The sequence below is a fragment of the Canis lupus genome, chromosome 18 (genome assembly GCF_011100685.1).
Source record: "Canis lupus familiaris isolate Mischka breed German Shepherd chromosome 18, alternate assembly UU_Cfam_GSD_1.0, whole genome shotgun sequence".
NCBI lineage: Eukaryota > Metazoa > Chordata > Mammalia > Carnivora > Canidae > Canis > Canis lupus.
This window is the reverse complement of record NC_049239.1, coordinates 52,250,480-52,274,094: the sequence shown is the minus strand read 5'-3', so window position 1 is coordinate 52,274,094 and position 23,615 is coordinate 52,250,480. Positions and strand designations below refer to the sequence as shown.

Genomic DNA, 23,615 nt, shown 5'->3' with positions numbered 1-23,615 from the left:
AAAAGCAAAAGTTGTGGCCTGTCCGTCAGGAGTTAGCGACAAGGAGGGCCGCGGCCTTGGGTTCAGTGGCGGGGCGGAAGCGGCCAGTTCAGGGCCTCAGGGGACAGTGGGGGAAATGGCAGAGGAGACTCCAGGGGGTGGGGATGCCAATGCCAGGACGAGGAGGGTTAAAGAGGAGCCTAGGTCTGGGGGGAGCTGTGGTGGGGACAGTTGCCCTGAGGGTTCCCGCGGTGACCCCGGGGAGGACGGCCCTTCAGCCGCTGCCTTCTGGGGAAGGGGAACTTGACCTCTGGGAGGGCGCTGCTCTGCGTGGCCCCCGGGGCCCCAGCGCCTTGGTTTGTGTGGCAGGAGGAAGGCGGGTAGAAGCCAGGGGAGACGGGATCTCGCCGCTCTTCTGTGGAGGAAGCAGCATTGGGCAGTTGATGCCCCGGGAATGAGGAGGAGGAAGGAAGGCAGTGGGGTGCAGGGCTGCAGGTGGGCTGCTGGCATGGCAGACCTTGAACTTGCCAATGCCAGCAGCCACCCCCCCCCCCCTTTTTTTTCAGAGGGTTGCGAACCCGCGAGGGGATGAGGCCTGGTCTTGTGGAAACTGAACTTAGCTTCGCGGGCCGACAGCTCTGGCCTAGGGTAGTGTGTAATGTTGGTTCGGCTTGGGACAGAGTCCAGGCCATGCCCAGCCTGGTGGAACCCAGGTCTGGGTGTGAGGCCAGACCCCTCATTGGAGGGGAGGGTGGTCTCAAGAGTGATTGAGGAGGTAAGGTGCCACCTAAGCGTTATTGATGTGGTGCCGCATGTGACAGGCTGGGGATTGCCGAGGCAGGATGTTGGTGTGTCTGTGGACAAAATTGACCCACGCTTTATTTTCCAGGTGCCAGTGTTCCCATTTGGACTTTTCTCTCTAGCTTCGGTGCTAACTTCTGTGAGCTCACTCTGCCCCTCCTCCTCCCTTTAGCTTTCTCAAGGTTATCCATTCACTTAAAGCATTGCTTCTGGTAACCTGGTAAGCCTGGGAACGTTGCAGAAGGCCCCGAACAACTTGGTTGGTAATCGTGAAGGAGGGAAGGCCCTCCTTGCTGAGACCCAGGGTGGGGTGGGGTGGTGTTGCTTGCCTGCGGAGAGGGTGGGGATCGAATGTATACCTTGGGCGGGCCTGCAGCAGTGGCCCCCGCTGACGGTTACCAAATGCCTCATGGACCATGGTTTGTTACTGTAGTGTTCATCGTGGTGATCAGATGGCACCAGGAGAATTGGAGCCCTTGGCCAGTGTGAGTCGTAGCAGTGCAGGAGGGGAGACCCTGAAGGAGAGATCCCGCCTAAGTGGATGTCTGCAGATTGAATTTCCAGAGTCTTAAGAGGTGGAAGTTCTCCTGTGTCCCGTTTCCAGGCCTTGCTCAGGAAGCCCTATATTCAGGAGGCCATTTAAGGTTTTCAGATGAGCTTATGAGGGGGCAGTCCTTCAAGGTCCAAAGCAGATGTGTCCGGCCACCCGCAGATGTGTTTGATTGATCCAGGAGCATCAACTTCCAGGCTCATGAATGCCAGCAGACACCCCTCCTTTTTTCTGAGGTGGAGGTTTTCAGATGCTGCATCTTCTAAATTGAGCCCCCAGTCATAACTAGTTCTGGGCTACGAAATTTGAGCTTCAAGAAGAATCTTAAAAGCTGTAGGACATTCTAACATGCCTCAACGCAGAGTGATGCCTTGTAGGTGAATCTTGCAGATGGAGCCCAGTGACCCTCTCACCTACCCTGCTTCTCGCCTGCCTACCTGCCCTGCCCGCCTGTGCATTGTTTGGAGGAATTAGTGTTCTAGTCTAACCTGTATTTTGGGAACGTGTTCACATTTGAAATGCTTTAGGCAATACTTATGCATACTGGCAAATTGGGGGAGGGGAATCGTGTTTTGCTGCTACAGTCTTGGGTATAAGTTGGTTGTGGCCAAATTGTTAGAAATGACAGGTCTATTTTGGGCATTCCAATTGCATTGCAGATAATAAGCAAAGGGAATGGTTGGGGTACTACCAGTGATCTTTAGTTCTATGTATTTTGTAATGTGAATTTAATTTCTAGGTAATCTTAATGGAGAACTCCGAGGTGAGGGTTGGGCTGCCATTGGTGCTGGGAGGGGTGGGGGTGAGGAAAGGGAGAGGGTTGGTTTGGTTAGCTGTGCTGCAGAGGGTGGGGGTGGTAGGACATGTGGATTGAAGGGAATTCTTGCGAAAAGGTCAAGTAGAGCTCTGGGCATTTGAATGTAATAGACAACTGGGCAAAGAAAAGTAGTTAATGCTAGTTGTCTCTTGGAAGCATAAAAATTGCTTAGAAACTTAAGTCCTTTGGAAATCTGCTAAATGCAGGTAAAGAAGCAAAGTTGTTTTGCTGTAAAGTAGGGAAGACTGAAAAAAATGTAACCGAACAGGAATGCCAGTCATTAAAGGCGGGGTGCAGAAATTCCCATCAGCTGAGTAATAGCCTTCACTGCTTCGTTAGGTTCTTCAGTGGTTTATGTGAAGGTGTGCAGTACTGGGGAGCAGCTAGAGGTCTTAGGGAAAGACTTCACAATTGGGTATTTAAAGTATTTAAAACAAAAAAATATTTAAAACAGTTCAAATTTTTGGTGTGCACTTGAGATTAGATGTACTTGTGGGTCTGTAACATTTCTATTTACTCAAGATTTTGTGATTGAAAATTCTGAACAACGTGAAAATGCAATGACTTTTAAAGGAATCTTACACATCTCATCTTTGGTCTGTATTGGCAGCAGTAAAAAAAAGTCTTGCTATTCTTGTAATGGTTTCTGTAAAATTACTGTAATATTTGGTAGCAAACCATGTGCCCTTGTGATGGTTGGAGTTAATTATATATTGTGCCTTTTAAATTGATTCAGTGTTTGAGGGGCAACTCAATTTGGGGAATTAGCAAAGTGGAGGGGGACCTGTACTCAGATGTGGTCTGTTAAAAATTCAGAGAAAAACCTGAAAACCATTTATGATGACTTTTATTTCCGAGATGCATCTATTGAATTGGTAAAGTAATACTGGTAACTTTTTTTTTTTTAATAATGTTTATCATTGCAGTGCTGCATTTTTTTTAAGTTTTTATTTATTCATGAGAGACAGAGAGAGGGGGGTGGGCAGAGGGAGAAGCAGGCTCCATGCAGGGAGCCCAACCTGGGACTCCGTCCAGGGTCCCTAGGATCAAACGCCGGGCTGCAGGCGGCGCCAAACCGCTGCGCCATTGGGGCTGCCCCAATACTGGTAGCTTTTAATTCTGTGCCTCTTCCCTTAAATTTAATTTTAAAATCCCCAATACTTGTTGCCTCTGGGATTTGTCTTCTGGGTTATTTTTAATGTTTAAAAACATGTTGGTATTGTCCAGTTTTTAATCAGTGACTTAGTATGATGTAATTGCTGTTACACGAATTTAAAGAGTAGGAGTCCTGCATGTATGGGGCAATGTGTTTGGGTGTGCTGTTGTGAAATTGAAGCTATGGTTAAAGTATTTGTGTTGCTCTGTGGTAAGAACTAGCCCTGTTGCATCATGTACATTACTAATCATTTTTCCTCCCTCTTTACAGCACAAATAAAGGCTTGAGTTCTAAACTCATAATTGTTGTATTGCTATGTTATGATTTCTGACTTTTATTTTTTGTGTAAATGAGGTGTTCTTGATAATGCAATTGGTTACATTACTGTAGATTTAGACTGAGATTTGCTCTTCAGTAGTTTTAAATGATTGAGGTCGTTTAATGGAGCTTGGTGATCTTAAATAGAACTGGTAGGGCCTGAATGGCCTGCAGCCTGGTGGATGGGAATGGGGGCTCTCCTCCCTGTAGTGTCTAATGGTTGTGCAAAATATGATACTGAAACCATCCAGCTGAGGAAGGTCAGTGTCAAGGTACTGGGGGAGTACTTTGTAATATCCTTGAACTTTAACTGGTTAGGTTTCCAAACCGTACTGTCGAAAAGGGGGCGTATCATTCTCTTTGCTTAGAGGAAACCGTCTAAAGCATACAGCACATGTAATCTGTTTTCCGTATTTGTGGTTTTGAGGAGGCTGGAGTGTATCTGGGATTTGGGTCTAACCACATAATTCTCTCCAGTACTAAAGAGTTTGGCTTTATTGGGTGACCAAGAGTTTGGGCTCAGGTGTCTCTGCCGCGAGAACCAGGTCAAGGTTATGCAGAGGGCATGAATCCCGTTTGCCTCATGGCTCTTAAGTTGATCATGTATCCTGGGTGGGGATGTGGCAGTGGCTTCATCCTGGGAGAGAAGCTCTGCTGCTGCTGCTCATAGGCGTTTACTCTTCAGCCCTACAGGAGACAAACTGGGCTCAGAAACTGCTGCCAGCCTCTTAAGGCTTTTGTTTTCAAGGGAGCTGAAAGGGAAGCTTGTCTCTGAAGGAAAGGTTAAGATGTGGAATGGGGATGGATGAGTGCCTTGACCTGAACAAGGGTGTGGGAGAGCCTGGCCTAAGGAATTCCTTCAAGAGCATAGCTGTGGGGCCTCAGGAGCCTTTAATATCTGCTACTGAAAAACTGGTGCCAGGCAGGAGGAGGTGGCCGGTTGGGGGGGGGGGGGAGGTCATGGATCTGCTGTGAGTGGGTGCCACTGCTTGCTCCCCCAGAACAATTCAGACTTTCCTACGTAGTCCTTCTCTACTTTTTTTACCCAAGCCTTCCATCCGCCCTGCCCTTTCCAAACTTATTTTTTATATGGTGATTATAAAACTTACTTCCAGTCTTAAGGGTAACTGCTATAAATGTCTCTCTGAATGTCACTGTTTCCTAACAACTATGTTGGGCTGATAAAGAATTTCCATGAGGGTGTAATGTTTGGTGTGGGCTGAGAGCAGGCAGCTGGGGCTGAGCCCATGCCTCCTAGCCTCCACCCAATCCAAGGGCTCCTGAGATGGTGAAAGAGATTCCTACCTGTTCTGCACCTGCGCCCAAGTGGGGTGGGTTGCAGGTGTTGATGGCAGTGTTGGTGATTTTTGCTAATCAGTTTGCAGTCACCCTTCTCTGAACTCCCACAGGTAGTGGATGATACAATGAAATCCATTAAGTAGAAAATGGTGATGTGCAAATTAAAGGATTGGGGCATAAGGACAGCAAAATGCGCATTTGGAAGTCCCATTCAAAAGGAAAAATAGGGCAGCCCAGGTGGCTCACCGGTTTAGTGCCACTTTTGGCCTGGGGCGTGATCCTGGAAACCTGGGATGAGGGTCCCACACCAGGCTCCCTACATGGAACCTGCTTCTGCCTCTGCCTCTGTCTCTGTGTCTCATGAATAAGTAAAATCTTAAAAAAAAAGAAAGAAAGAAAAAATAGCCTGAGAGTGAGTATGGGTGGAGGCTCCTCTAGGAGCCCAGGTTGGACCTAGAACTGCAGAAGTGGCTGGCCCTACAAAAGGCATCGGACAGTAACGCCCTCCTCCCCCACCATCAGCTGCCCTTGGTTTGTCTCATTGACCCTGAACAATCGCCTTTTATGCTGAACCCAGCATCTCTGTGGCTGTCCCTGGAAGAAATGTTAACTTCTGGTCTTGTACAATACTTTTATTGTGTGGTGCTGATATTAAATGAAATGCGAAACAGGCTTACAGATTCTTGTATGTATTAAGCATTCGTATGTAACAAAAATACGCTGATGCAGCCTGGAAGTGGCAAGAGGAAGGTAGCAAAACAATTAGAAATAAAGCCATGAAGGTGTATGTACCCAGGAGTATGGCCTTGACCTTGCTCTGGTGGGTGTCCCCTGTGGACCCCTCAGCTCTGTACCACCTTCCTTCTCTTTAATTCTTAACTGAGTTCTGCTGTATAAAGGTTTATTGTGGGGTTTACAAGTAAAATTGGGAAAAACCAAAATCCTCTGTTAATAATTGTTATTGACATTTGCGTCTAGAGTTTTTCTTCCTCCTATGCATTGAATATGCTTTTTTTTTTTTTTAAATACACTTAATGTATAATGAAACTCTTCCTGTTTGAAGAGCGTTTGGTGGTGACTGTAATCTATTGTATGGCTGTGTCGATTGAAACAATCTCATTTACATGGCATATTTTCCAGGGTTGTTTTTTTCTCTCTTGGGAAGTTGTGATGACCTGCCCCAAAGCGCACACTTTATCACATCTGATATGTTTTCTTTGGGATATATTAATATATGAAATGCCTATGTCAAACTTAAGACTTTAGGTTCATTAATGTGTTAAATAGCCCTCCCTGGGTGGTATTTTCTAAATTAGTTTTCTCACAATTGATGTAAACCTGGCTCTGTTTCCCTTCTCCACAGAACAATCTTGCCATGTTAAAAACCTTAGATCCTTGGGTGGATCCTTGCTGCTTTATTTACTAGGGCTATGAGCGTTGCTTTGCTGCTACTAAGACTAAACATCTGTGTGGATTGGTCATTTGTAGTGGTGTGTGTGCATGCGCGTGCGTGTGCACGCTTCAACTTCCTATTTTGTGAAAGCACATATGAAGGATATTAATAATCTGATGCAAAAAAAACTGATGCAAATATTTTTCCTGGTTTCTAGATTGCCTTTCATTTTGTTTATTGCTTTGGACATACAAAAGTGACATTGTTCTGAGGTCGTCACTCTTCAGTTTCTATACTTCGTTGTACTTAGATTTCTCCCATCTCAAAGGTATATAAATATTAATCTATATTATGACACTTATGGTTTGATTTTTTTTTTTTTTACACTTAAACATATACCACAGCTGGTGCTTATTGTGCCTCCTGTGGGCAGGGAGTGGGAGCTAATGCCCCCTCAGAGCCCCCAGAGCTTGCTCCCCTCCTGGTTCTGGCCCCCCTGGGGCTCCACAATGGAGTGACAGTCCTGTCAGCCATGAGGATTGTTGTCCCAATGGGACAGTTCACTAGAGAAGACCTTGGGGACAGGCAGGTATTGTCCCTACCAGAGTCCTGGTTGTCGCTCCTCCATGACTCCCCATTCCACCATCCTGTTTTGGACATAGCAACCCCCCCACGAGAGAGAGCATCAAAAGCAGGTACACAAAGATGGATCTGGGTTCTACCAGTGTGGTTCCTGGCAGCTTTATTTGAATTTGAATCAGAACTACCTAGCCCCACCCACCAGGCCTGCTTTCCCTCATCTGTGAGATGGCATAAAGGTATGTGTGTGTTGGGCACTAGCGTTTACAGTGCTACCTTCCTTTATTGCTGGGCCTCAGGTCCAACCCCTTGGTCCTGGTTCCCTCTCTTGCCCCTTAGGCACCTGCTTCCCTTGCTCTGAGCCTTTTATGTAATGACAATCAGTGTGTATATTCTGGTCTTGTTCTGGTTTTGCATTTAATTTTGTTTCCATCCACATCTCCCTGTATCAGCAGAGTCCACAAACACTTTGGAAATCAGTTTTTTTCGGGGTAGTTAATTCTACAGGAATGGCATGGATGGGCTTCTAGAAGTCTGAATGCTCAGAAACTGTATATTTTTCTGTGAAAAGCATAAACTTGCCAAAGAGCTCCAGGACCTCAAAAAAGATCAAACAACTGCATTATTTTATCCCAAAGTACTTATAGTATAAGATATTTAGTCAAGTCTCTTAAGTTGTAAGCAGTGTTTTGACTATTTTCGGTCACGCCTCTGTGAGCATCTCTTTGAATTTGGCGACTGCATTATATTCCCTGGAGGGGTGTTGCTTGGTCAGTGAGCATGCATGGTTTTACAACTTGTATCAGAGACTCAGATACTCTCTGGAAAGCTTACATTTCCTCTTGAGTCTATCCATTTCCCTACATAGTTGCTAATACCAGATTTTTTCAATTTTTATTGTAACTTTTTAAAAATGTAAAATACATGTAAAATGTATCTTCTTAATCATTTTTAGTGCACAGTTCAGTAGAGTTCAGTGTTGTGCAACCAAGCTCCAGAAGTTTTTCATCTTGCAAAACTGAAATTACATACCCAGAAAACTCCCCATTCCCTTATCCCTTTAGCCCATGGTAACCGTTATTGTATTTTTCTGTTTCTATGAGTTTGAGGTACCTCATGTTGAGTAGAATCCTAAAGCATTTGCCTTTTTGTGACTGGCTTATTTTCCTTGGCATTAGATCCTCTGGGTTTGTGTTACAGCATGTGTCAAAATTTTCATCCTCCTTAAAAGTTGAAACAAGTGCACCTGGCTGGCGCAGTCAGTACAACATGTAACTCTTGATTTCGGTGTCCTGAGTTTGAGCCCCATCTTGGGTGTAGAGATCAAGTAAGTGAGTGGAAACATTCCATGTTTGTATGTAACATTTTATTTATCATCTGTCTGTGATAAATGGATGGCTTCCACCTTTTGGTTATTATGAATAATGTTGCTATGAGAGGTGTACAAAAGCCTTTTGAAACCCTGTTTTCATTTCTTTTGGAGATACACCCAGAAGTGGGATTGCTGGATTATATGTATTTCTATTTTTAATTTTTTTGAGGAGCCTCACACTTTTCCAATAGCAGCTGTGCCACTCTAGAGCCTCAGCAGTTTGCAAGAATTCCAGTTTTTGAGGATGCCTGGGTGGCTCAGTGATTGAGTATCTGCCTTTGGCTCAAGGCATGATCCAGGTCTGGGGATTGAGTCCCACATCGGGCTCCTTGCGAGGAACATGCTTCTCCCTCTGTCTCTGCCTCTCTCTGTGTATCTCTCACGAATGAATATTAAATAAATCTCTTTCAAACATTTCAGTTTTCCATATGATCACCAACACTTGTTCTCTGTTGTTTGTTTGAAATAGCAGCCATCCAACTGGGTGTGAAGTGGCATCTCATTGTGGTTTTGATTTGCATTAACATAATAGTGATGTTAAGAAGCATCTTTCCCTAGAATTGCTGGCCATTTGTGTCTTGTTTGGAGAAATAGCTTTTCAAGTCCTTTATTCGTTTTTAAAACTGGGTTATTTTTTATTGCTATTTGTAGTTCTTCAAATATTTTAGATATTAACCATTTATCAGATCTGTGATTTACAAATATTTTCTCCCATTGTATAGGTTGCCTGTTCAGTCTGTTCATGGTGTCCTTTGATGCCCAGAAGTTTTTAATTCTTGTAGTCCAGGTCAGCTTTTTTTTTTTTTTTTTTAAACCTTTATTACTGTGCTTTTGGTGTCCTGTCCAAGAAATCCTTGCCAACTCCAATGTTCATGAAGTATTTGTTGCTACTTTTAAAAGTCCTTTGGTAATCTTAATCCGTGTTTTTGAATTTATTGGTTAGTCTTTTTTGCCACTTGATTTACCATCTGCCTCTTCCTCTGACCACTTACCATATGAAATTCCATATTGGTTTTCATAATGATCATATACTCTTCACTTTGGAAGATCAGCTTTTGCCAGTTATGATTGTCGAATTAACTGTTTTTTTTCCTTTTATTGTTGGTGCAAAAAGTATCTGTTACATGAGGACTTTTTAAAACATTTCGTCTACCAAGTCCAGCGGTAACTACTACTAAGTCTGTTAGGTTTGCTTCTGATTTACTTTTTCTTTGGTATCTAAACTCGTCACCATTTAAGGAGTTATGAATCCACCTTAGGAATGGGTTTAAATTATACTTACAACATTGAAATGTCAAACTTTTATTGAGGAACCCCTCTCTTTACTTTGCTCCAGGTCAGTGTTAGTGTCTGAGGATCATGTCCCTAAATCGCTAGAGTTTTTAGCCTCTAGTTTTTGTTGTTTCTAATCAAATACAGCAAATTTTAATGACTGTCACTGCTTATTATGTTTTAAAACCTAATAAGTGGAGGCTCTGCTACTTCTTAAAGTGCAAATATTCACTCCCTGTTGGAACTGAAGTACACAAAACTAGGTTAATCTTTGGTTGATGACATAACATGGCTCTCTTATTTGCTTCCTTGATGTTTTTAATAATGTGGTAAGCATTTCTGAATCTTCTGTATAGTATGAAAACTAGGGCTTTAGGCAGTAGCTTCCTCTACCCATGTGGTCGTCTTCCCTGCTCTCCCTCTGTTCCCACCACCACCACCCCCATCTCCCTGCCTCACTCTAGGCCAGCATATCTCATCCTGAATACAGGGTTTACCATTACTTGCTTTCTTTTCATAGAACTAAAAAAAAAAGAAAGAAAAATCTAAGTGTGTTTTTTAAGGAAGCTGCAGGCATTCACAGCCCCTCTGGGACAGTACAGCAGAGCAGCTCTACCTCTCTGTGCTATCTGGGTCTGGGACTCTCTGTTTAGCACAAAGCAAGAATGGCCTTAACAAGACTCAGTCTACTTCTGCTGTTCTTTCCCCTAAGCAGGTTGAAAAACAAACTATTCTAGGATAGCAGTTGTGACATTTGCAGAAAGCAGCATTTAATTATATTGTTTGTTTGTCTGGTCTGTTGAAATCTCATTGGGCTTCTGTCTATAGGCATTTCTAATCCTAAGTGGAAAAGGAGTGCGCTTCAGTGGCGCACAGTCCATTCCCTCTCCTGCTGTCCCGCTCAGCACCAGCTTGGCTGATTTAAGTACCTGCTGCCTCTCAGACTCCACCAAGTGCCAAGAGCACAGGTGTGAACCCGGCTCTGTCTCTTACTCACCTAATAGCGTCACAGAACGCTTAACATTGGGAACCCTGAGATTGGTTCTGACACCTCTGTTGATGTAATAGCTGTGTGACCAGCTGTCTGGGTGTCAGAGCAAGGCCCTGCCTCTGCCCTATGCTGACCTGACAGCAAGGCTCTGCTAGTTTTTTTCTAGTTCATTTAAAGGTGTAAAAATGTTCAAAGTGTAATAGCTGCAGATGTTAAAAATTGCCTCGGTTCCTATAGAGGCAACTATTGTGGCCAGTTGCTGGAGTTTTTCTGGAGAATCCTGTGTATATATTTCACTGTGGAGGTCCTGGTACACCACACACCCCGTCATGCACTTTGAATTGTTAAGTTAATGGTACATCAAGGTGCTCACTGCATCTTTTTTTTATGGTCTCCCTTGGGCTTTTCCACATCTGTGTCATAGTCCATGTTTGAATTACTCATTTCCCTTTTGGGGAACAATTTGTTTCTAGCAGCCTTTATTGTATAGGAGGCTATACTGAATATCCGCCTACATGGTTCTTTGTATGTGAGAAGTGACAATAGTATTTCACTGTAGTTTTGACTTCTTTTGGGCTGTGGGCTTATGGATTTTCAAAGAGCTCTTTATATACTGAAGAAATTAACCCTTTGTGATTTGTGCTACAAATACTTTCCTGTTATTGATCTTGATTGTACATTTCATGCTAAAATTTTGCTGGTCAGGATTTTAACCTTACTTATTTTTTATCACTGTTTTCTTTTATGGCTTCCGGGTTTTAAGACTCAAGTTGGAACGTACCCCCCTTAAAGATGGGCACACCTCAACCTTCCCCAACCCACCAGCAGCACAGGTTCCCCCAGCCCAGCCCTTGGCTGTTTTGGGTTTTATCTTTGCTAATAGGAAAATCCAGCTTCCCTGTGTTTCAGTTTGCAAACCTTTTGATCCTGTGAAGCTGAATGAACACTTTGTTGGCTGATGTGTGTGTTGCTTTGTGTTTCACTTACATTTTCACTTCCAGAGAATTCTTTACCCTTTGCCCTTGTATACTGCATTTACCCTTGTATATAACAAAACAGTTTTCAAGTTTATAGTTGCTTTTCTTTTTTCTTTGAGTATAGGGGACACACCACGTGGCACTGGTTTCAGATTGTAGTTTGCCTTTAAATTTACATGTCGGAGGGGTGCCTGGGTGGCTCAGCAGTTTGAGCATCTACCTTCAGCTCAAGGTGTATGTAATCTCATGGTCCCGGGATCGAGTCCCGCATTGGGCTCCCTGCATGGAGCTTGATTCGGTCTCTGTCTCTCATAAATGAATCTTTAAAAAAAATATTTTTAAAAATAAATTTACATGTTGGATCCTGCTGATGTAAGTTTTAAGTTTGGTCATCAAATCTCTTACTGTTATGGTTTCATACTTTGATATTATGCTATATTTTCCACTGGTTTCTTTGTGCTTTAGTTTTTTGACATTTGACATATTTATGGCTCTTTAACCTATCTAGAAGTTTTTTGGGTGTTTGTATAGTAGGAGGTAAGAATCTTAATTATTTCAAGATGGCTAGCTGATTTTCTAAGTACCACTTCCTGAATAATGCTTTCTCTGCTAATCTGAAATGGTGTGCACTTGTAAGTTATGGACTAAATACTTCAATATAATTGAGTCTATTTCTGAACTTTCTAGTCTTCCACCAATTTGTCTTTCCTCTGCTACCAGTGTTTCATTTTGTTAGCTTCATTGTATCTGATTATAATGTGTGTTAATACAAGCCTCTGGCATTCCTTTTTAAGGTATTCTGATTTTTACTGGAATTGCATTACATTTATCAATATATTATGATATTGAGACTTTGCATTTAGGAACTGGCCTCCCTGTTCAGGATAGGATGACTTTTATGTCCATCAGGAATTTCAGACTTCATGTGCAAGTTAGGTGCATTTATGAAGTTTGCTTCTAGAAATGTTATATTCAGTGTTGTGCTTAGAGCTATTTTTCCTATCAAAATTTCTGATGATGGTACCATGTGTTTAAGACTTTGTTTTGTTTATATACTTTCTTAAATTATTCATGAGAGGCACAGGCAGAGGGAAAAGCAGGCTCCTTGCAAGCAGCGTGATGCAGACCTTGATCCCAGATCCTGGGATCATGCTCTGAGCAGAAGGCAGACACTCAACCGCTGAGCCACCCAGACATCCCAGCAGATATTTAAATGTCAACATTTGCATATTTATTTTAACAGGTATTCAAAAATTGGTGATAATTACATATTTCCTCTTAAAAATATTTTTTTCTCTTAATTGAAATATCCCACACATACTATAAAATTCAGGCTTTTGAAGTATATAATTCAGTGGTTTTTAGTATATTTACTGTGTTTGCAACCATCACTACTATCCATTTCCAGAATTTTTCCATCTTCCCAAACAGATGTCTGGTACTTATCAAACAGTAACTTCCCATCCTGCCTTCCCGCTGGTCCCTGGTAACCTTTATTCTAGTCTCTATCTCTATAAATTTGCCTGTTCTTGGTCCCCATTCTAGGTACCTCATGTAAGTGAAATCCTAAGGTATTTGTCTCCATCTTTGTTCAGTTAGCATAATGTTTTCAAGGTTCATTCATGCCAGGGCGCATAACAGTTCCTTTGTGAGGCTGAATAATAGCTCATCGTGTGGCTAGACCACATTTTGTTTATCCAGTCAGCAGTTGGACATTTGGGTTATTTCCACATTTTGTGGGATTATGAATAATGCTGCTATGAACTTTTTATGTGAACATGTTTAAATTGTCTTCGGTATGTACCTAGGAGTGGGACTGCTTGCTGGGTCAAATGATAACTTTAACTTTTTGAGGAACTGCCAAACTGTTCTCCAGTGTAGCTGCACATTTTACATTCCTGCCAGTAACTTTTGAGAGTTCCAGTTTCTCCACATCTTCAACACTTGTTCTTATCTGTCTTTTTTTGTGGTTTTTATGTAAGCTCTAAGCCCATTGTGGGGCTTGACCTCATGACCCAGAGTCGCATACTCTTCCAACTGAGCCAGCGAGGCACCCCTCTGGCTTTTCAATTGTAACCATCCTAATTAGTGTGAAGGAGTATCTCATGTAATTTTGATTTGCTTTTTTCTGATGACTAATGACATGAAACACCTTTTCATGTGCTTGTTGACCCTGTGTAGATCTTTGGAGGAGTATCTACTGATCCATTTGTTCCCTTTTTATTGGGTGTTTATCTTATTGAATTGTAAAATTCTTTGCATATTTGGGATACTAGACCCCAATCAGATGATTTGCAAATAGGTTTTTCCCTTCTGGGGGTTATGTTTCTACTTTCTTGGTAGTGTTCTTTGACATAAATTTATTTTTTATTTTATTTATTTATTTATTTTATTTTATTTTAAAGTAACTTGATTAAGGGGAAAAAATAGGACTGGCCATATTCAGATGTGGCAAAAAATCTCCAGGTATTGTGTGAATGATTGATGTTTGGGAGCAGAGAATAGAGTGTGACCCAATCCTGTAGTGTGATGTGGGATTACTTACTCTGGTGTGACCTTTCACATACAGTGTCCCCAAATGTCGCCTGGTACTTGTGTTGGGATCATCTGTCAGTTTTGTTTTGTCTTTTAAGTCTGTAATAGATATGGAATTTATTCAACTGTCTTTCCTGCATCTTTTTAGATGAGCATCCAGTTTTTCTCTCACTTTCTCATGATTAATTGCATCATGGAATATTAAGCCTTCCTAGGATTTCTGAGACAAACCATTCCAGGCCTGGAACTTTATTCTGTCACCACAGAAATGAATCAGAAGGTCCACTGCAACTTAAGGGTGCTGTCAGGTAGGTGTTGGTATCAGGATGTTCAGAGAGGCATAGACACCATTAAGAGTGGTGGCTAAAAAAAAAAAATGAGTGGTGGCTAATGGGACGCCTGGGTGGCTCAGTGGTTGAGCATCTGCCTTCAGCCCAGGGCATGATCCTGGGGTCATGGGATCAAGTCCCACATCCGGGACTTGCATGGAGCCTGCTTCTCTCTCTGCCTGTGTCTCTGTGTCTCTCATGAATAAACAAATTAAATCTTTTAAAACAAAAAAGAACGGTAGCTAAGAGCAAGCTTTGAGCTGGACCACTGGGTTTCTGGTCCCTGCATTGCCACTTATTAGCACATGACTTTGGCAAATTTCTTAAATCCTTGAAGCCAGTTTCCTCAATAAGATGGGGACAAAAATAGAGCTAGAACATAAGTTGTGGTTTGTGTAAAGCTGGAATGAGGTTGTGTGGCCCAGGTGCTGGGAGTGAGGGGTGCTGCTGTCACTTGTCCTCTACAGGGCAGACTGAGCGAGTTCCCCCTTCACCCAGAACAGTGTTCTGTAACACCACCTGGGGCTATCCCTTCTCTTTGGAGATTCGGTGATCTCTAAAAACTTTCAGATTCTTCTGAGTTACATGCTAGTCCATATTTCATTATAAGTCAGTTTTTCAAAATTAAATTTTCTAAGAAAATTGCCATTCTCATAGGTATTAGTGGAGAGCATTTTTTAAAAAGATTTATTTATTCATTAGACACACAGAGCAAGGGGGGGCCGTGCAGAGACACAGGCAGAGGGAGAAGCAGGTTCCATGCAGGAAGCCCGATGTGGGTCTCAGATCCCAGGCCCCCAGGATCACACCCCGGGCTGAAGGTGGCACTAAACCACTGAGCCACCCGGATTGCCCCACATTTTTTTAATTATTTTTGGCATTTTAATATTTTTATCAAGAATTTCCACTTTTTATACCTGGATTTTATCTGAAACAGACTTTCAAGAAGCAGATTTAGATAGAATAAGCAGTTCTGCTCTCATGTTGTAATTTATCAGTTCTTCAGCTTTGCTTGGACATTGTTTTGTTACACTTTTTTTTTTTTTTTTTTTTGAGTCTTGCATTGCATGCCGAATTTCAGGCAACGTACAGTAATGGATGGAGGCTGTGGCAGGAAGCAGTCATTCCTGCTCCAGTCAGGCCACCACCCGCTGTGATTGTGGACAAGGGCCTCAGATACCAGGGTGTGGACTCTTTCTAAGGGAGACTACTGATACCACCTCAGAGGCTGTACAGGTGCCAGGTAGGAGCTGGAGCCTAGCAGGAGCACGGGAGGGAAGAGCTACCGGGAGTCTAACAGCTATTCCAACAACCTCCTCCATGTTGGCCAGATTCTGAGCTGGTCTCCACATGCACAGGGAAGTGAGATGAATGGCCTTGCCTTCCTCTGGCACCTCTGTTCCATGGAGGACAGGTCTCAGCTGGTGATTATACAGATCATGAGTGAACACAGTGCAGTAACAGCCACAGGGAGTACAGCCTGAGTGAAGAGAGAAAGCCCCAACCCAGGGAGGGGGCCTTTGAGCTCTCACTTGAAGGGTAGGTGAAGCTGTAAGGAAGAGCATTCCCAGCTGAGAGAAGGGCATGAGCAAAGCCTCTGAGCTGTGAAGGGAATTTGGCTCCCTTTCTTCATTGCTTAAGGTATGATTATTTTTATACATGTTCTGTGGCATTTGAGAAGGTATTCTTTGTCACGTTCTGTATTTTGGATCAGTCCCTCTAGATGGCTTTTGGTCCAATCCAAATCCCTACTATATATCCTTGTGTAATGAGAAGAAGGGTGATGACATTCCCCATGCACCCACCCAACTGCTTACCAATTTTGTTCTATGTGTTTTGCTGCAGTGTATTTGGTACTTGGAGATTCCAGGCGGCACAGGCCACCCCTGCTGTGGAGCACTTGATGTTGGCAGTGCCAATGGGAACCTACACCCTACCCTGTCCCCAACCTGTCTTCTCCTTTGCATTTGAATGAAGTGCCTGTGTGTTGGAATTTTCAGCTGGTGAATTTTGAAACTATTTTTACATCTCTTTTCTGTTTCCTGCTCATATACGTGTTTATCTCACAGTTGTGATTGGGAGTTATTTTGCTTCTTTCGCTTCAGCCTCTGTTACGGGCACAGTTCCCCATGCTGAAATAATCCACCTGTTCTAGTTGAGGCCTGCGGAGGGGGGCATTCCAGGTTGTGAGCCTGCCCCTGTCCACTTGTATTTTGTGGCTATAAATTACAGGGTCACAGACATCTTTGGGCAAATTCGACCTCAAGGCTGCTTTTTGTGTGTATTTCCCACCGGCCCAAGGGAAGGGGCAGGCAGTTGCCTGGTTCTCTGCTTACTGCTGTGTCCTCTAGGTGGTTCGAAAGGGCCAATTATGTGTTCTATTTACCCTGCCAACAGTTTTTGACTCTGAGTGTGTCATTTTAACATTTGCCAGCATCATGTTTCCCTGTGTAGACCACTCTGGGTTTTCAAGTACATATCTCGAGCGTTTTGTCACTAACATGTTGAATTCATTCTTTGCTCGTCTTACAGAATATGTTTTGACTACCACCCCTACCCCACCCCACCCCACCCCACCCCCATTTCTGAGGCCTTTTAAGGCCAGAGCCTTGTTGCTTCATCTCAGGTTGGGACTTAGATGGCTGTTTCCTCTCTCCTGCTGCAGTAAGTAAGTGCCTGTGCTCTGTGGTGTGTTTGGGGGCTGAAGCCTGAAGGGAGGCCACTGGGGAAGCTAGGAGGTGTCGGGGGGGGGGCACATAGGGAGATGGGGTGAGGGGGATAGAAGCCTGGCTCTGAGCCCACCCAGTGGCCCCCCAGACCTGGGGGTGTGAGAGAGAGAGAGAGTGTGTGTGTGTGTGTGTGTGTGTGTGTGTGTGTGTGTGTGTGAGAGAGAGAGAGAGAGAGAGAGAGAGAGAGAGAGAGAGAGAAAGGGGTGGTGGGACTGGCTCTGCTCTAGTTCCTTAGGACTGGTCCCAGAGGACCCTGTTCTCAGCCTGACCTGATGCACCTGTGTGACCCTGAGAACAGGTTGCAGGCCTCTCTGAGCCTCTCAGCTTCTCATCTGGACCCTGCTGTGGAGGGGCCACTGAACTCCTCAGGGTCAACAGGAGAGGTCCAGCCGCCTCCATCCCCTCCATGAGAGCCCAGGCCAGGACTCCTGGATGAGGACCGCAGAGCTTGTGAGGGTGCTTCCACTGGACCCGCTGTGGGCCTACTGGGGCAGAGCCTGGCCTGGGAGCGGCAGGTGCTGTGGGCAGCAGACTGGGAGGGTGGCCCGGGACGGGAAACTGACCAAGGGTCTAGGGTGGGCTTCCTGTTCCTCCTGTTCTTTTTTTTTTTTTTTTTTTTTTTCCTCCTGTCTCTTGGGGCCCAGGTGACTTGGACCCGTCCTCTCGGGAACTCGATGCCTCCTCCCCATGAGAGGCGGGTGGGGGTGCTGTGCTTCTAACTTCATTTTCAAGCAGTGGCAGTTCCCAGGAAGGACCCCACAGTGGGCAGTGGTGGAGAGATGGAGGATGGAAGGTGAGACAGGTGAGCTAGTCTGTGTGGCCCCACACAGTAGGGGCACAGCAGACTTGGAGGACCATTGGCATTTGAACTGGACCAGGGTACTTGAACTTTCCCCTAGTTCTTAGATTTCCTCTTCCAATGAAAAACTTGAGATTTTTGCCTTCAAATATAAAAGTGATCTGCATAGAGTTAAAAATTCAAGCCATGGAGAAGGTATAAAGTGGAACTTAAATCCCTCTCGCTTTATCCATCCCAGCACTACTACACAGAGGTGGCCTCTCGAGTTTCTTAGGATCTTTCTGGAAATTTCTATATACATACAAAGGCTTGCCACTGTCCTAGAGTAGGCAGGACCATAATTTGTGGTTCAGTTTTTCCTCTCACTTCCTGATCTGAAGCTGGGATATGCATCCAGCATAACAAGAAATCTGTAGCCATAAAGCCAGGGGATGCTCGTCCCCTTGGCTGCACCTTGAAAGGGCCCTCAGGGTAAGAAAGGCTGAGCCTGGGAGGGAAGGAGGGAGGTGTGGAGCCGCCGCAGGTGTTTCTTTTACTGGATGAGGCTCATGGCCACATTCAGGTTTTGCTTTTCACCTTTGAGTCTGTGCGAAAACAAGGAGGAAAAAGCAAAAGACGCTGGTGGTGGCACGCCCAGCACTGCTGGGCCAGGGTTCAAGTCCCTGTGGCGTCCCTGCTTCCTTCTTGCTCCCCGCTCTGTGGTCCTGAGGGAGGCATGAGGGCCAGGGCACCTGGGCCTCCCTCCACAGTCCCCTCGCTCACCCCTTTGGAGGGCTGGAGCCAACCTTCAGGGGGCTTCCCCTGCTCTCTCCCTGCCCTGAGCCACATGGAAAAGATGGATCAGTCCCTTTGAGAGGAAGTGAGCTTAGGGGCTCTGAACCACAAGGCTGAGGGGCCCACCTGGAGTGACCACATTCCTCAGGGTGTGCTCTCCACCTGGCCTCTTCCATCTGAGGCTCCCAGGACCAACTCACCACTGCCCTCCACCTCCAAGGACCAGGACAGCTCTTCTGGGAGGGCAGAGTGGATGAGGTCAGAGGCAGAGCTCTGGGCAGGCAGGTCAGGGTGTGGACTGGCCTTGGGGAAGCAGAAGGGAGGGGCCAACTACCTGACTCTGGTGCCAGGGTGGGCACTGAGGGGTATTAGACTGCACTCTCCAGGTGCCTGGGACCTGGAAGAGGGTCCCAGGAGACCCCCCCCCCCCCAGATCAGGACCCGGCAAGGGCAGTGTGCTATGATCCTAAGCAAGTTCCATGCAAGCTCACAGGAGCTGCCACCTCTCTGTCTCTGGGATTCCTTTTGCCTCTCTCCCAGCTTTGGCCAGCCTCCCCTATCTCTCCCCTACACCCCCAAAAAGGTCAGAAGATCACAACCCATTTCACTGGCCATGATGCTGATGCTGTCTGCACCATAGAACTGGGCTGCCTTGTCTCCAGCCTGAGCCCGTGTTTCCCGGGAACCCCTGCTGTCACTGAGATAATTTCTTCCTTCCACAGCCCATCTCATCAGGAACACTGGAAGCAGAAGGGGAGGTGAGCAAAGTTGACCTAGGAGGCAAGGCAGGCTGGGGGCTCCCCGACCTCTCAGAGCCGGTTTAGAGTACCACATCCTGGTCTCAGCCCAAACTCAGGTCACATGATAAGATAGGTCCTCTCCAGATATCTTGGATCCTATGAGCTGGAGGGGACACCAAACCTGGACAAGCCTGAGGGAAATACTGTGTGCACGGCAGAGGGAGGAGAATCGGGACCCACGGAAGGGCACGAAGCTGCTCAGCTTTGGTTAAGAGAACCTCTTAAGGGACCTTGCCAGGCACCGGGCTGGTTCAGTCGGTGGGACAGAGGACTCTTGATCTCAGAGTCGTGAGTTCGAGCTCCACACTGAGGGCAGAGTTTACTTTACTTAAAAATCTTAATTTTTTTTTTAATTATCTCTACACCCAGTATGAGGCTCAAACTCACAACCCTGAGATCAAGAGTTGTACCTTCCACCAACTGAGCCAGCTAGGCCCCTCCCAAAACATTTCTTAGAAAAAATAAGGGACCTTGACTTGGGCCCTTCCAAAGGAGAGTGATGGTGGGTTTGTCATCATCTGCAGTCCCGCGGCCCCGTGGCAGGTTTTGGTGGTGGAAAATTGTCCTCTGGATCTGCTGTTTCTGGCAGAGGTGGTGAGAGGAGGCAGCAAGAGGATGAAGTCTTTGTGGGTGGCCTGTTGTGTCCAGCTCAGCATAGCAGCCACGAATGTTTCCCAGGACCTGTGGGCTGGTGCCTGATACAGGGAAGATGAAGAGCAGTTCTGAGGGACCCAGTGCAAGCATGTTCCCCTTTCATAGCAGGAGCTCCACAAACTAGCACTCAGCCACAGACTCCAGCATGTTAGGGTAACTAGGCAGCCCTGGCTCTGTGTCTGAAGCAAAGAAACCACCATCTTCCTCGCAGCCACTGGATTCCAAGGTTGGGCAGAAACTCGACAAGTGAAAGAACATTCCAGGTAGGGAGCAAAGCAGAAGCAAAGACCAGGAGTCTAGACTACTGGGTTACAAGGCTGGAGGAGGGCTGGCTTCTGATGTGTCTGCTTCTATCTGTGAGGCTCAAGTGAGTTGTGTTTGAAGAGTTCATAGAGATTGTAAACCGTGGAGCTGGGCTGGTTCCAAAGTCTGAACCATTATACCAGGACAAGATCAAAAGTTTTCAATATTTAAAAAAGTCTACCTTTCTAATACAGGCTTTTCCTGGTTTTGGTTTTATGCAGACATACCCAACACCATGCTAAGTGAGAGTCCTACATAGTTCCTGCGATCCTGAAAGACAATATTACCAGTTTCACAGAAGAGTCAAGCCCCAAGGATAAATTCTCAGTTGGGATTCAGACAGGATTTTTTCCTACACTCTAGGATATAACTATTCTACCTTAAGGATCCTCTTGAGCCAGCGCCTGGCTGGCTTAGCTCAGCTTCTGCCTTTGGTTCAGAGTCCTGGGATGGAGTCCCATGTCCAGCTCTGCTTCTCCCTCTGCCCTTCCCCACGGTTTGTGTGCTCTCAAATAACTAAAATCTTAAAGAGGATTCTTTTTTTTTTTTTTTTTTTTTTTTTGAGTATTTCTTTCCAACACAACATCCTAGTGCTGGGATGAGGCCTGAGGGTTACAATGGAATAAAGGCTTGCGAACACAGGGTAGGATGGCAGTCCCATTCGGTCTGCACCCTGCCCCCAGTCTAAGAAAAGAGGGTGTCCAGCTGAACATGCAGTTCCTTATAGCTGAGGCCACTTGGGACCTCCCAGCCTCATCCTCTCTGAGTGGGACCTCTACATCCTGGCCACGCATGAAGCCCCAGAGTCGTGTGGTCCCTCTCTCCCATCTTTTTAAAAAGATTTTAAGTGATCTCTACACCCAACTTGGGGCTCAAACTCACACCCCAGAGATCAAGAGTCGCAGGCTCCTCTCACTGAAGCAGCCAGGCACCCCTGTCTTGCGCTCTTTACCACCTCCCCTCTTGTTCTGCACCCTAACACTGTGCTTAAACAGATGTCCACCTCTAATGAGAAAACGAAGTTCTGGCGGGGACGCCTAGCTCAGAGGTCGTCCCGACAAATAGCTGGACTTCTGAGTGTCAGGCTAAGGGGCTGCCATCATCTGCCCCGTCCCCCAGGGTGCAGAGAGCCCGCGTCTCAGCATCGCGAAAGGTGCCTTCAGCACTGGACACCGCTTTCTGGCCTGCAGCCTCCAGAGGAGGGGGAGAGGAGGCGGGGGGAGGAGGGGGAGAGGAGGCGGGGGAGGAGGGGGGAGGAGGCGAGGGGAGGAGGGGGGAGAAGGCTGGAGGAGGAGGGGGAGAGGAGGTGAGGGGAGGAGGGGGAGAGGAGGGGAGGGGAGGAGGGGGAGAGGAGGCGGGGGAGGAGGGGGGAGGAGGCGGGGTGGGGGGGAGAGGAGGCGGGGGGAGGAGGGGGGAGCAGGCGGGGGCGGGCAGTGGCGCCAGGCGCCCTGGGTAGCGGGGGAGGTAGTGCGTGGGTGCGTAGCCTCCGCTTCCGTTTCCACGGTCCGGCGGCGCGAGGCGGTGTCGCAGGTAGCACAGGTGGGGAGCGGCAGCTGATGCCTGAGGGGCGGGCGCAGCGCGGCTCAGGGGGCCTGGGAAGCAGGGCGTGGGCCGGGCACGTCCTCACGGTGGGCTCCGGCTAGCTCTGCCCGCACGCGTTCCCCTGGGATGCTGTCCCGGCACAAGTGCTCTTGGCGCCGCGAACTGCCCTGGACCGCACAGCCCTCCCCTGCGCCTCCCATCGGCTGACTTCGCTCTTCTCTGCCCGCGAGTCACTGACGTGCAGCTCCTCGTCCGCGCCTGGGAGCTGCACACTCTTGAAGTGACTGGTCTGGAGGCCTTTGCTCACATCAAGGCGAAGGCAATAGTGTATCCCTGAGCTTCCCTACCCCACGTGCCTTTGCCTGGCTTCCTGTGATTTCCTCAGACAACACTCTTGACTCTCCTTTTCTTCCCTAGACCCATGTAGCCTCCCTGGAGGGCCACACCACTGAGGATAAAGTCGTGCTTCTGGCAGGTTCTCCCCTGCCGGGTGAAGCCATCCTGGGTCAGTGTGGGGTAGAAGCTCTGGCCACCCTGGAGATGGTTGGCCGCATGCTAGGAGGTGACTGGGGCCACAGAGGCCAAACTGCTGCCACGGGGCTGTTTACGATCCTTAGACTTGTTTGCCTTTCACAATATCTAATATTTTTTGCTTTAATTTACAATATCTAAAAACAGGCTGATTTTGTATTTAAAGTACAGTATCTGCTTTTGCTTCAAAAATTGGGAAGATCTGGTGACAGTGGGCCTGCGTTCCCACATAGCAAGAGTCCACCCCAGCTGAGTAATGGCTGCTCCCTTTGGAAGGTTTTACAGTTTGCTGCAGTTTCCACTCCTCCCTCCTCCACTCCTCCAAACCAGTATCAGTTACCATTTATCATCAGCTTGAGCTGTTGTTTCTCTTATAGTAAAGAGACGTGAACTCTCTTTTTGTACCTATGTCTCTGTCAAAGTGGGAAAACGAAAAATGGATCAAGAGCGCTGCATGTTTCAAGAAAAGTGGGAACCAGCATATTTCTTTGTGGAAGTTAAGAATAGTCCTGTGTTTAGTATGTAACCAGACTTTGTATCAAAAGAAAACAACTTAAGACACCATTATGAAACAAGCCATAAAAAAAAAAAAAAAGAAACAAACCATAGTCAGAATCTTGATTGGTATATGGAAAAGATGCGTAATGAAAAACTAAAGGGACGCGTGGATGGCTGAGTGGTTGAGCATCTGCCTTCGGCTCAGGTCATGATCCCGGGGTCCTGGGATCGAGTCCCACATCGGGTTTTCTGCATGGAGCCTGCTTCTCCCTCTGCCTATGTCTCTGCCCCTCTCTCTCTTTCATGAATAAATAAATAAAATCTTTTTTAAAAAAACCTTAATGAACTAAAAAGAGGACTAAACTTTCTTCTGCATTTATCATTAAATACAAATAAGGTAAACGATGCTGCTGTGAAATGCAGTTATGTCATAAATGAAAAAATTGCCTGGGCATCAAAACCTTTTATAGATGATGAGTTTATCAAAGACTGTCTGTTGAGTGCAGCAGAAATCATGTGTCCAGAGCAGAAACAAGCATTTTCAGACATAAAAATCTAAGTGGAAACACTGTTGCTCATTGAGTAAAAGATATGGCTGAGAACCTACAGGATAAGTT

General features: G+C 46.1%; 2 long non-coding RNA genes across 2 annotated transcripts; both read left to right on the top strand.

Annotated features, from left to right (window-relative positions):
* Positions 1–5: 5 nt before the first annotated feature.
* Positions 6–16,886, top strand: LOC119877247. The gene is made up of 2 exons (XR_005373635.1): positions 6–15,611; positions 16,214–16,886. It is a non-coding gene; the product is annotated as an uncharacterized LOC119877247 (long non-coding RNA).
* A 5,039-nt stretch (positions 16,887–21,925) lies between these two features.
* LOC111090828 lies at positions 21,926–23,138 on the top strand. The gene is made up of 2 exons (XR_005372973.1): positions 21,926–21,966; positions 22,387–23,138. It is a non-coding gene; the product is annotated as an uncharacterized LOC111090828 (long non-coding RNA).
* The last annotated feature ends 477 nt before the right edge of the window (positions 23,139–23,615 follow it).